Here is a 14021-nt window from a genome sequence, read left to right as displayed (position 1 = left end):
ATACGAATGAATGGGAAGGTATTCCTTATTACCTATTCGTTAAATACCGAATAGGTAATAACGAATATTATCGAATCGGTAACATTTACCAATTGTTTTTACCTACATTCTATTTACCGATTCTTATATATCGAATCGGTAAAATTCTGTATTTAGGAATCGGTAAATAGAAATTACCTACATCTGGCCCCAATAGATTTAACCAGGCTTCATTCAACCACTATCTGACTTTGTGAGGACTTTGCTTCAACTGCACCTCATCCAACACCTACCTGACTTTGAGAGGACTTTGCTACAGCCTTCAACCTTGCCCCACTGTAGGTTTTTGAGCATAAGGATTAAGTCAGTATGTAAAAGATTTCACCGGGATGACCCCCTTGGTGTAGATGATCTCCTCTCCATTGTAGCAGGCCTGAAATCATGTGTAGGTCCCAGTCAATCAAGAACAGTCACTTCTGATCAGCACTTTACTTTTTCTTGGCATTTTTTGCACTAAATCTGTAAATATTCATACCTTCAATTTAACCTTAATTATTTTCAAATGTTTCCCTATTATTAGAAATGGATTGTGAAATTTGAATTTTGTTATGCTATGACTTTTTAATTATTTTGATTCTTATAAATCAGTCAGTCAGTCAGAAAACTTTATTTTGGTCAATTTGACCTTAAAAGTACAGCTGAGATTAGATACATTTCATTTGGATTTAAAAAACATTTACAGTTTGTAAGAATAAAAGAAGCGGAAGTCCAAATACATAGAATGGAGAACACTTAAGTAAAACATAGAAAATATGACCTGTCACATTTATCTATTCAACCGATTCTACAGATAAAAAATGTAATCATTTCAAACTAATAAAGGATTTTTAGATAAAAACAGTTTCTAAGAACAAAGTGCATATACAGCAGAGTAAGATATAATACCATAGACAAGGCCAGGGATAGGAGTCAGAGCTTAATCTTGTCCACAAGTACAAGTTCGGGCACAGAGAATAAATGTAAAGAAGAAGTCAAAAAATGGATAAAGTGCATCAGTACAAGGGATTACAGGCAATTTAGAGTGAAGGATAACCGAATCAAGCTCCTCCTTTCATTCGTACTTAGCAGTAACCCTTATTTATTGCTATGGCTTTGCTTATCTTTTAATTAAGCTGTACGAGTGCACTACATAGAAAATAGAAAACCTGCTACCATATATACAATCGGGAGGCTAGTATTATGTTTGAATATACTAAAACCCTCACAGCAACATCTGGTCCCTAAATTTCTACAGATCTGTGCCAACCACCATTTTCTCACTTTGTTTTTAGCCTGGACAGCTAAAGAATACATGGAGTTCTGGTTCTATTGGGCAATTGCATGCCGGGCACCCTAAGATTTGTGAGCCACCCCAATTGTTTGTGAAATGAGTGGCAAGACCCCGTATCTGAATTGGAGAAACAGCTTTCTTGCAAGCACAGGCTTGATCTCGTTCAAGACTGGCTCTAAGCTGTACCGATCTTTTACCTCTAGGAACATTATAGTCAGCTTACCCGCTAAAGGGTTGCTTCGGAGTTGGGCCAGTTTAAATTCCCGTAGCAATCCCTCAGCGCTATCCTAGAGATTGTGGGACACGCAACTTCCGGGTCATCCCAGAGGTTGCCCATACCCAAGGTAGCTAGCATATGGCAAACATAACGAAGCCAGGGTAATTTGTCTGACCCTGGTTGGGACATCACCTCTCTAAGTTCATCCCTAAAGTCTACAAATTCAGGAGTAGCCCAGAGACGATGCCAGAATAGGAGGGGTCTGAGATTGGATTCATCCATAATAGACCTTATCCCCAGATCCAGTCTTAGCAGCGTTAGTGGGGTACTCCATGGGAGGCTAACCAGTTGCTTAAGAAAGGTGTTTTCTGTTTACGTAAGACTCTCGGAACTACGGTGTCCCCATAGATTTCGATGGAAGGACTCACTGGTTTATAGCTTGATTTTTGGTAAACCTTCATTAATCCCCTCAATGATTGCACTAATCTGAGTGAGGATTTTTTGACTTGAGCCCCCAATCCATAGAATCTGTGATGGTGATACCTAAGTAATCAAATGAGGGTTTGCTGTAGAGAGATGGATTAGGTCGAGTGGTTTTGGGGGAATTAAACACCATGCGGCAGATTTACAAGCCCTTTGCGCCACTTTTACGTCACTTTTAACGTGGGAAAAGGGCCGCAAAAGTGGCACAAGGAACTTGTAAATCTGCCCCCATGAACTTAGTTTTTGGAAGTTGATTTCCAACCCTCTTTCCCTGCAGAATGCGTCAAACCTATTCAATACCCTCTGTATCCCCATGGGCAATTTGGATACCAACAGGGTATCATCGGTGAACATCATGGCAGGAATTTTTCATGAGGCCAACTTGAGGATGTCCAAGTCTTGCTCACTAAGCAAAAAGACTACTAACCCATTTATATATACACTGAAAAGGGTCGGGCATGTACACATCCCTGGCGGATACCTCTATTTAATGGGATGGGAGGCGTACAATTGCCCTCCTTTCCATATCTAATTTGGGCATAATTTCCTTCATGAAGCCGCTTTATGGCTTGGCACAAGTAGGGTGGACCCCCCATCTCATGGAGAACTGCCCACAACTTCTCTCTTGGGACCAAATGAAACGCAGACCTCAGGTCTATAAATATTAAGTAGAGGCTGCCACCCTCCAAGCACACAAACTTCCAAAGTAATAATTGTAGCCAAAGGAGTTGGTCCAGTGTGGAAATTTTTTCTCTAAACCCTGTCTGCAAGGGAGTGAGTATCTGGTGCTCCTCAATCCAGCTCTGCAGCCGGAGCAGCAACACACGTGCAAACTTTTTTTGTGTGACATCTATAAGGCTTATTGGCCTGTAATTTGATGGCAACAACGGTGAGCCCTCCTTGTATATAGGGATCGTTTCTGCTCCAGCACAGCTATCAGGGATCTTCATGCATTGAAGTATAGCATTACAGAGCACCCAGAGATATGGAATCCAAACAGTGGGTTCACTTTGAAAAAGGTCCCCAGGGATTTTATCTAATCTGGGGGCTTTTCCTGATGCTATCTTTAGGAGGATGCCAGTTATCTCATTAAGAGATATCACAGGAATATGATCCAATGTTCTATAGGAGCATATTGGCACATTCGGGGGTCTACCCCCACAGAGCAGACCTTGCCTACCGGTTCATCCAGAGTCTCCACCCCTGAGTACAGAGACCCGAAGTGGTCCTGCCGCACACCTGTCTCCAGGTTTGATTCTATAGGAGATGTGACCTCACTACTACCAGTATTTACTATTTTCCAAAAAGACCTCAAGTCCCGGGCGCCCAGAGAACTTCGCAAGAGGTGCCACTTGCCACTTTTCAACCCTTCTATTGCCTCATTAACACTGGCCTTATAAGCCACCCTCAATATTTTAATTAGGGGACGATCATTCGCCTTGAGAGAGGCATTAAGGGCTGTTTTGGCGTTCCGGCATTCCTCATTATACCAAGGGTGGGGAGGCTTCCTATTAGGCCTATTGTGTTTTACGGGGAAAAAAAGTCCACCGTAATTGCCAGTAGCCTAGTGTGGTTCTGTGTGACCAGCTGAAGACCAATCGATGCACCATTAGTGGGTACGGAATTAATGGCAGTCATGAGCACTGGGATGAGGGCTTCATACAAACAGCCTAAATTAGCCTGAGACTGGTTAAAATCTGCCCATCGTACTCTCCTCCTGCAATTGGAGAGAGTCAGCCTATCATCAATAAGCGAATAAACACCTATTGCATCCCCGGGATTCGGGTAGTTGAGTTCTAGCATAAGGGCGTTATGATCACTATCTGACCGTGCCAAAACTTTGAAGTCAATAACCCTATGCCAGGATTTAGTCTAATAAAGTTCCTCGCCCATTTCTAATAAAAGTGTAATTGCTAGTGGAATCAGATTTAGTTCTTTCATTGCAAGCCCTTAGAGAATGTTTTAAGACAAGGCAATTCATCTGTAACAACAAGGGAGACTAAATTCTGACTGGAGGGCACAGAGACTCTGGGATAGCCCAGAATGTATCTTCTTCAGAAAGGAAGTCCTTATAAAAGCCCTCCAGTGGTTCGAACTGGCAACTAAAATCCCCTCTGACGATCACCATATGGTTGTCTGCGATGGTGACTAGAAATGACGTAGGTTCCTCAAGTGTTTTTGACTCCCGGCCCAGGCTAACTGGTGTTGAGTACACATTTAGGAGGGCAATTGAAATTTTGGGGGAGAAGTGCAGAAGGACGCACAGAATATCAATCCACTCTGCCGAACAACCTAGGTGGACTGCCACCCAGGTGCTCAAGCCTCCTGAAGGTCTCCCCTTCCCACCTAATAATGCAGGAATGTTAAAAGTGGCATAGCCCGCTTTTAAAATGTCCCCTCTTGCCCATGTCTCCTGGAACAGGCAGATCTCATGTTGGTCAATAAAATGGCCCCATTTGGGAACATCAATCTTGCTGTTCAGACCTGCTAGGTTCCAGGATAGAATATGTAGCCTTAGATGATCTAGACAGTTGATTTTTTTCTATTGTTGGAGTGAGTTGCAAGGGAGGCCCACAAGGACCAGTGTCACCTTTCATATTAGTCCCGCTAGAACATGGGGGTAGCTCCTTACAGATCAAAGTCATATTTAGGCCTTCAACAGTGTTCCCTGGTGAGCCGCTCTCGCTCACACAGGTATCCCTTCCCCTGACATCATGCAATGCCCTACATCGTTCTCACGGGACTCCGTTAACTGCAGCATTTCGCCCTGCTGCACTACGGGGGCAATAGTTTGGGCCTCACTTCAATCTACTCCTTCTAGGCTACTAAATCTGTTTGCGGTAGGGACATTGTACATTTGGTGCCTGGGCCAGCGACGGTCTATGGCAAGTTTGTTAAGGCTGTATTTTTCGTGTCTCCTATCCCACCCCTGGTGCCTTGTGTCTTGCTGGGCCCTCCCAGGGGGATGAAAATAACCCAGTGGAAGGGCTAGAATAGAATCCATTTGTATCTCGGCCTCTCTATTTAAAATTTCTTGCACAATATAGGGGTTCCTAAAATTAATCACTATACAGTCACCCTCCTTGTCTTTGGGCCTCCATCCTAGCCATCCTACTCTACGTGTAGTTAAAATTTCTTGTGCATCTTCATACCTAAAATATCTGTGGTTCGCTAGCCAATGCATGCATTTATTTTTTTTAACTTGGTGTCGCTCGTGTTGGCCCCTTCTCAACTCGAGTATGCCAGCCAAAATAAGAACGTATGGGGTTGCAGCCGGTGTCAGGTTTATAACTGGGGGAGGAGTGTTTTCCCTGGGAGCTTGCAAGCAAGTTGGTGATTCTACCCCTGCCCTTTGATTATTCAGCAACTTAGGCCTAATAGGTTGTTTAAGCAGGGGGGAGGTGGGCTTAATCTACCAGTGGTGGCAATAGGTGCCCTCTCTATTTTGGATCTAGTCGGGACTGGCACGTGTTGTATTTCTGGATTTAATACTTGGGTAACTGAGCTAGTATTATGTTTACAGGGTAGGTTGGCCATTATAGTGTTCTCTCTTGCCTGATCTCGAGGACTGATGTCCCTTCCAACAGTCCCGTCGGCTGCCCCCCATTGCTTGTCCAGTTATTAATGAGCAAGGTTAATTTATCAACCCTTCCTTTGAGAGATTTGAGCTCATCCTTAACTATGTCCCTCATTTGAATTTGAAGATCCACCACTAGCTTAGTAACCCAATTTGGCTGATCATTGGCTGTTTCAATGGTGTTTGCTTGTCCTCCCATTCCGATTTTCCTATTATCTTTATTCTTTGCCATGGCCTTCTTCTTTTTGACTGCTACTTTTACTGGTGGTTTAGGTCTCCTTTTTTTGACAGGTTGTATAGGGGATTCCACCCTAGTTTGGTCAGGAATACTAACTACATCTATTGAAGTATGGGCTCTTTGTGCAGCGTTAATGAGCGATTCTGAGATTCCTGATATTTGTGAGGTGCAACAGTCTGTCATAGAGATTTCTAAGTTAGGAGTAAGAGATAAGCGTCTTCCTGCCCGCTCAATTTCAGTGGCCACAGCACCTAGAGCCATTTCCAACATCCTATCTATGGAGGTTGGTTTAGTTTTGGATGTGGGCCTTGAAGGGGCCTATGGCTTCTTTTCTGTGCACATGCGTTTCCCCATTCTCTTTAAATCAGGATGATTAACTATGTATTTTGGCTAGCTTTGGTTTGTGAACTAATGGTTAACGTTGGGTTTGGCCTAAAGTGCCGACTACTTGACTACAGCTAGTTCAAAAAAGCAATAGTGCAAGTGCGCAATGTAATTAAAAAAGGCCTATACAATAGTCAGCGCCAAAATTAATAGGACTATCGGTTGAGAAAGCCTATAGCAAAAGGTGCAACCTACCACCTAATTGATGGAATCAAGTGTGGCTACAATCAACTTGGGTCAGGATTGTCTTGAAACAGGGATATACAATTTGGTAATAGCACCAGCCCTTGATCAGTTAAGGGTAACCACAGATAAGGTACAAGAAAAGAAAAAAGGAAATTGCCCCAGAGTCAATCTTATGGGACAGTAAGCGTTCTAGGGCACAAAACTAAAATTGCAAGTTAAAACTGGTAGATTTTGTTGCACACTCTGTGTAGATAGATAGATAAAAAAAATGGACTCAGATTATAGATATTAAAAAAAAAATTAGATTATACATATACATTGTGACATAAAAAGGGGGCTTAAAAGTAAAATAGTTTGGCTCTGTTGTGCTTAAAGAGCACTAAATTACTCTCAGTGCGGATCCATGTTCTGCTTAGGGGTACAAAAATAAAGGGTCCGCACCACTAAAGTAATTGTTCAGTTTACTGGGTATACAGTCACTTTGCTCGAAGAGAACCCAGAGGGGTCTTACCAGAGTCTTTCTGGGGCGAAGATACGTGGGATAAGGGGGGTGGCCCTGCCCTGGCTCCTCCTGGTGCTGACGGGCGCAGACCGCCCGCCCTTGGCCCAATCTTCGCCCGGGTAGTGCCCGGGCACACCTGCGCGCGTCCACGCTGCGGGAGAGTCTCAGTGATTTTGAGGGCCTTTGGCACCCTCAGGTGACGCGCCACACATGCGCTGAGTGGGGCCTTCTGGGTATTGTAGTTTGGTTGGATTTGTGGCCTCCGCCTGGCCGTCACCCTCACGGCGGTAAGGCGGTGCAAGCAGCAGGGTTCTGAAGGCCGTTTCCCTCACCGTTCTTTAGCCCACTCTGCCACCCCAGTTCAGACATGGCTATATGCAAATCAGTCTGACCCTGTGCATCATGGGAACAGTCCAGCCTGAACTGCCAAGCCATGCCTTCCCTGGACCGGAAACAAGCTTCCGAGGACCGGTTTCTGGCATTCCAGCCGTCTTCAGCCCGGCTTGCTTGAGTCCAGTGGCAAAGTGAGCAAGGGACTCTGCATAGCATTGGCAGTTCGGGCTGGACTGTTCCCATGAGGCGCAGGGTCAGACTGATTTGCATATAGCCATGTCTGAACTGGGGTGGCAGAGTGGGCTAAAGAACGGTGATGGATTAAACCCAGATCTTTTGACTGGGTGTGAGTGTTTGATTGATTCAGATGCTCCGTCCATCACCACCCCCTTTTGTACCACTTCCAATTCAGGAACAGAGAACTACAAGGCAAGGAGCAGTTGAGGGAAGAGGTGGCCATGCACTAGGCAGCAGGTGAGGGAGCTGCGAGACAGAGGAGTGCTCCAGGAGAGGGGTTGTAACCCGGGAGCACATGATCCAGAGGACGCTGTGAGAGAAGCAGGAAACTGAACTTTCCCTCTAGCGAGAAACAATCAGGAGAGTGCGGGGGACAAGAATGGCAACACAGGAATCCAGGATGGAACGTCAAGCGCGTTCCTTGAATCAGACTTCCATTTTTGTACGGACCTAAGCACCGCCTTTGCTCGCCAATGAGTATCGCCGGGCGGGGCTCGTTTATGCGACTGCGGGCAGGCTCCGCAGCGGGCTGCCTGACAGCACGGATGGGTGAAGACAGGTTTTCCTTTAGCGTGCAGCAGCCTCCATAAGGAGTCCTGGGTGGTGGGAGGGGCTGCCAAGGAGGCAGGAGAGCAAGGAGTGGGGAAAACCTGCGGGGAGCTGGATCTGTAGAAGTCAATTTACGACAGATCCAGGGGAAATGGCGGGGGTTGGGTTAAGGAGGAGGCAATGAACCTGTAGTGTCCTGCGAGACACGTTCTAGTGTCCCGCAGGAAGTTGTCATCCCAGCCACTCCCTCGAGGGCTGGGCACACTGCACCCCACACCCATCCATCACGGTGCCATGAGTGACTTGGCCACGTCAATAAAAGGGCCTGGGTGCATGTGCTCGAGGCCAGTTACTGCACACAATCTCAAGGTGTCTGTGTCAGTTATTTACACCATGTGGGCCTCAGGCCCAACATCACAGTACCCAAGCGAAATAGGCATGGTAGAGTCCAAAAGCCCAAAATGAACGCAAAATAAAGCACAAAAATGACCAAACTCAATAAAACAGCGCAAACGTGATCGAGGGAGCACTTATGGAACTGGTGAGGAGATTACCCAGAAAACGGCGGGCTAGGTCAGACCGCCAGCAGCGGTTTCGAACCGGTGATGCAGGGGCGTGATAACGGCTGAGCCTTTCAGGGAATGACAGGCGATTGTTGCAGCCGTGGAGAGGGAGAGGCTGAGTGGACCAAAAGGTAGAGGAAAAGAAGTCAGTTCCCTGAGGGTGGCATGGATTCAGATTGGGAAAGGTCCTCATCCAATTAATTATAAAAGAAAAACATCCAATGTTTAATAAGCTTTCTGCACCTGGGGCCAGCAGTTTGGTGCACTGAAGACTATTGCGACCACAGAGTCGAGGTGTGGATCAATCATGGAATGGGCCAATCCTGAACTTATTAATTGCTAGATATATTTTCTGCCACTACCAGCATGGGCTAATTGGGAAGAAACTACTCAATCTGCAGCTAGAGTAACAACATCTCTCTAGGTCCTTGGTGTGGTGGTGCAGATCAGAACCATGGTAGACCAAATCAGGCGCCACTCATTATAAAACAAAATTTCCCTTGTATCTATTGAGCTTTTAGATTGGGAGATTTTACACAGCAGTCTAAAGTGGGGACCTGAAAAGGGAAGCGCTCCAGAGCAAAGCATCAGAGAGTTTCTTAGCCCTAGCTACTAAGACGATGTATATTCGTCCTTAGCACATTGTGGACAGTGCTGAATATTATTCAAGGTGATCCTTAGCTGTTTAGAATTTACATAGTGTTATTTTTCATTTATGAGGTTAACCGATAGTTATTTTAAATGTAGAGAAATATCACGTTTATAATTTACTTTCCTACCTTCAAGATAGCAATTAGAAGCACATGGTCTTCATTTTATAAATTAACCTTGCTTGAAATGAGATCCAACTTTGTAAATATGATGTTTTGGTCTGACAACAAATAAGTTTCTAATTAAACTATATGTTCATGAACATTACATTTGGAATCTGACATTACATTACATTTGTTCAAGATCCAAGCTTACGGGTGGTGATAATTGTAATCTGACATTTAGGGATGGAAGTGGTGTGTTCCTATTTGGATGATTCTTCATTAGAGTGGAAGATGACGCCGGAACTCATTCCACGATAAAAAAAAGTATGGGGGCATATTCACAACAGAATGGAGAAGCATGGTCTTAGCAAACATTGCTAACACTATGCTTCTCCATTCTGAAAATGCAGGGATGTGCCATATTCACAAGAATGCGTCGCACTCCTGCATTTCGCTGGCACTGTGTTCAGCTCCCTAGCGCCTATGCACATGGTGCAAGGTGTCTGCGTTGGGGGAAATATGACCCTTCCTGCACATAAACAATCATTCATAGCGTTTTGAAACTTCTGTGTGTGCTGCTTAATGCAGCACACATAGAAGTTGTAAAAAGTAATTTTATTTTGATTGTTTATGTGCAGGCAGAGTCACCTTCCTAATTAACAATCATGGGCAATTTGATGTTTCTATGTGTGCTGCACAGAGCAGCACACATGAAAATGCCAAAAACCAGGAGAAATCAAGCATTTCTCCTAATTTTGTCTGTTTAAGACCAGGTTTTTGCTGGTCCTAATTTTGGCGCTGCCTCCTATTTACACTGCCCTTGTAAATAAGGGTCTATGTCAAAATCAATGATTGTTGCGATGGAACGCCCACCAAAACACCCATTGCCCTCCCCTTTCATGCTAAGTACAGCGTGAAAGGGTGCCTTATTTACAAAGCAGTATTAAGCCACGTTAAGTGGCTTAATGCTTCCTTGTAAATATGGTGAAACCCCTATTGCCAACACAACATCACTAAAAGTGACGTTGTGTTGCTGATACAGGTTTGTAATATGCCCCAGGGTTGTTATTTCCCCAAAGTATTCTACAACAGTAGAGATTTTGAAAGCAGTAAACATGCTACATATCGACACGCGTGATCTCCGGCCTGCAGATCACTCCGAATTCAGATTAATTTGTTCTGTGAACCAAAAAATATGGGTATGTAGTAGATTCAGAAGCGTTTTGTCTTCCGAGCACATTGTACAATCCCCGTCAGAGCAGTAAATTGCGCTTCTAAACTCTGACTGATGCACCAACTCACTGTTCCAAATCATACATTCCACATGACCACAACATCAGAGCACAGGCACACAAAGCAGGGGATAACAGATATCAGTGCATAACACACCTTGCTTTTATACTGCATAAAATCAAAAATGATTCTAAGTTCTCTCAACACCATCAGAATTCTAAAGAAAATTCGAACTAGAAGCTCTAAAACATAATACAACCAGAGCACAAACATAAGTGAAGTCCCAAGCCATGCGCAGACAGGGCCAGCTTTAGGGCTGTGCGACCACACTCGGCACTGCACTTGAGGAGGGGTACTGACCTCTGGGTGAACGCTGTGTTTAGCAATAACTTAAGATTTAAAAGCAGTTGCTGCAGACTTCCTTGTGCTTCCAGCTTTCAGGCAGCAATAAAAACGTCAAGATAACTCTTGTGATTAATGTTCCTGCTAGAGAGAGCTTGGAGGTTTCCCTGGTGTCAGGTTTGACTCGCCATAAAGTAGTGCAGAGGGTTAATATGCCTACTGAAAAGAACAGATTTTTATTTTATGTGGATAGCTGAGCGGATTAGTAAGGCCAGCCTTTACCAGTGCTGTAAAGCAAATGAAATGTATGTGACGGAGGGGCTATGGAGAAATGAGGTTCACTTTTCCTGAGTGGTAGAGAGGTAATCTGAGGAGGTTGTCATGGGTAGGTATGGGAGGGCAAAAAAGAATGCTGCACCAGGGCCCCACCAGTACTAAAGCCGACTGTGTGCGCAGGACTAGGTGGGTAAGTGACTGCACACTGGAACTTAGATAAAACACATGCACATGCCACTCACTACTCTTCTAAATAGAACACGCAACATGTACTAAAAATAAAAAGCACAATAGCAAAGTTACGGATGCCACTCCATCAGGCAGTACACAAATACACACCTTTAATGCTATGCAGTCAACTCAGTTCATTCAAAAACATAGAGGTGCATAAATGAGACACACAAAGGGTAATTTTCAGCTAGCAGCCTGGCACACACTACTCCTCCAGACCATTGAAGGTGTACACTGGGAATGATGACCGATACTCAAAGAAAATGCTAATGCCGTAATGCGTAATGCCGTATGTGCAGACGTGGAGCGGTTCACTAACCGAACGACCCCACTTGAACTGAGTAATACAATAATAGATTCACCGGACCGACGCCTGGCCCATGCATCTACATTTTAGACGACACTCCGCCTGAGGGACAGAAATTCCTTCCAATGTGAGGCTTCCCTTTCCATTGAAGTGGTCATGAATGCTACACACAGTTACGGCTTCATCCAGTCCGTGTCCTGAGGAGAACCCATAATCTGTTTGTGGTTCGAAACGCGTTGACCCCGAGCTTGTGATAATGAAGAAGGGTGCAACTAGGGATAAAAATAATACCACGCTTTCCATCCCTAGCAGTGCAACCCCACAATCATCTAATCCCTGGCTCAGTAAGACAGGCAGGCAGTATCTATGAACTCTGTTGTCCGCCTGGCTTCTGGTATAAAATATGAAGGACTGGTGCCTATTTCAAAAATTGTTTTTAGGCATTGTATGCATTTATTCATCTGTTGTAAAGTATCTTTGCTGTCTTTGAAATTGAGTAATGATTTTGTACATATTGAACACTTGTAGATATTGCGCACATTGTTTTCTGAATGCATTTTTTATTGTTTGATAACTGTTCTTTTGATGAATTATAAAAAACTAAATGAAAAAGTAAAATAAGACAAAAAACTTAAATAAAAAAGTAGATCACTCAGTACTCATAGGCTGGGTGTGATCAAATGACAAAAAAGAAAATCTGTCTGGCTATTTGTTCTGTTTGGTATATTGGTGTGGTCCAAGCCGGTCAGAATTAGGACCCAAACCTCCCTTGTTGCCCTACCCTAAATATTTGGCAGTAGCTACTGTAATCGAAGTTAAAGTGCTAGTGCGTATGATTCTTAGAGCTTCAGAACTGCTGGTAGTACCTAAGGACTTACACAAAGGAGTTAGCCATGCTCGCCTTATAGTATTTAATGTTTAATGAAAAACATTATTTTACAATTCCCCTTGAGGAGATTTTGTTCACCTGAAAGTGCACTGCAGCATGCAGACTATGAAGAGCACTGAACAACCTGAGGTCTATTTTGAACATTCCTAGAGACCTACTGTAAAAAGGTTTAGATTGGGTCACATCTATTCCATCCAAAGCTAAGCTTAAGTTAAAGTAATGATCTTGAAAACCTTAAACCAACACACAATACCACAAGAACATGAGCACAGAAAAGGGAACACATTCCATTACAAAGGACATAGAGGAAAACCAACAACATCCCTATATTTTGGCCTTCTTTCAAAAACTTTGATACACTTGCAATATTTTCAGAACTAGGTGGTCAGAATTGTGACTGCCTTGACATGCAACAACTCAGTCATCCAGACAAATTGGGCCTCATTTGTGAAATTTTTGACATAAGGCAATGCCGCAACAAATCTTGTTGCCCTGTCCTGCTGCAAAAAAAAAGGGCAGGAATGCACTGTATCTATGAGATATGGCGCATCCGTGTCCTTTTCCCCTGCACTAGCGCAAAATGGGCTGCCATGTGCCAAAGCAGGCACCCTTGCCCAAGGTGCAGGGGTGTCTGCGTTGTAGGGGTGACAAAAACAATCATGAGAGTTGTTTTCCTCTTTCTATGTGTGCTGCAGAGTGAAGCACACATAGATAGAGGAAACAATTAGGAGGGAGGAATAAGGATATTTCTCCTTGTTGTGCCACCCTAACGTCACCCCTGGGGTGGCATTAGAATCTGGTGCGTTCTCGTAAATCTGTGGCGGCTTCAGGTCCATAGGTGTTGCACTCTAACACCCACAAGCAACACCAATAGAACGCCCCTTTCATGCAGTGTTATGCGTAAAAGGGGCAGATATTTACAAGGTCATGCAAAGCTCGCAAAGTGATTTGGGTGGCCTTGTCAATATGCTGCAGCACATTGCGCCACTGGAGCATCACAAAAGTGATACTCCGGTGGCGCAAAAGTGCTGCATACAGCCTTACACTGGCTTGAAGTAATTAAGAGAGTGATGTTTAAAATCACAAGCATTTCCCACCTAACCTCCTATCATCAAGGATCTGTGATAATTCACTCTAGGCTTTGAAAATACACTTCAAACGGACCATTAGGATTTGCTGATTATCTTCTACCTGACGTTCTTGAGTCAACTATGCTCTTAACAGTGGAAGGCTTTTTCTTTTCTGGCCCCTAAGATCTGATATGGTGTGTTCACCAAATCATACTAAATTTCATAAGGCTCTGAACACATAGCTCATTAGCACCAATACACTTTTTCTGGTTGCTTGCTGTGCTTTATATATACTTAGTATCATGACCATCATCATCACTAAAATAATTGCAATAAAACG

The sequence above is a fragment of the Lissotriton helveticus genome, chromosome 8 (genome assembly GCF_964261635.1).
Source record: "Lissotriton helveticus chromosome 8, aLisHel1.1, whole genome shotgun sequence".
In the NCBI taxonomy this organism is placed as follows: Eukaryota; Metazoa; Chordata; class Amphibia; order Caudata; family Salamandridae; genus Lissotriton; species Lissotriton helveticus.
This window is presented reverse-complemented; position numbering follows the sequence as displayed.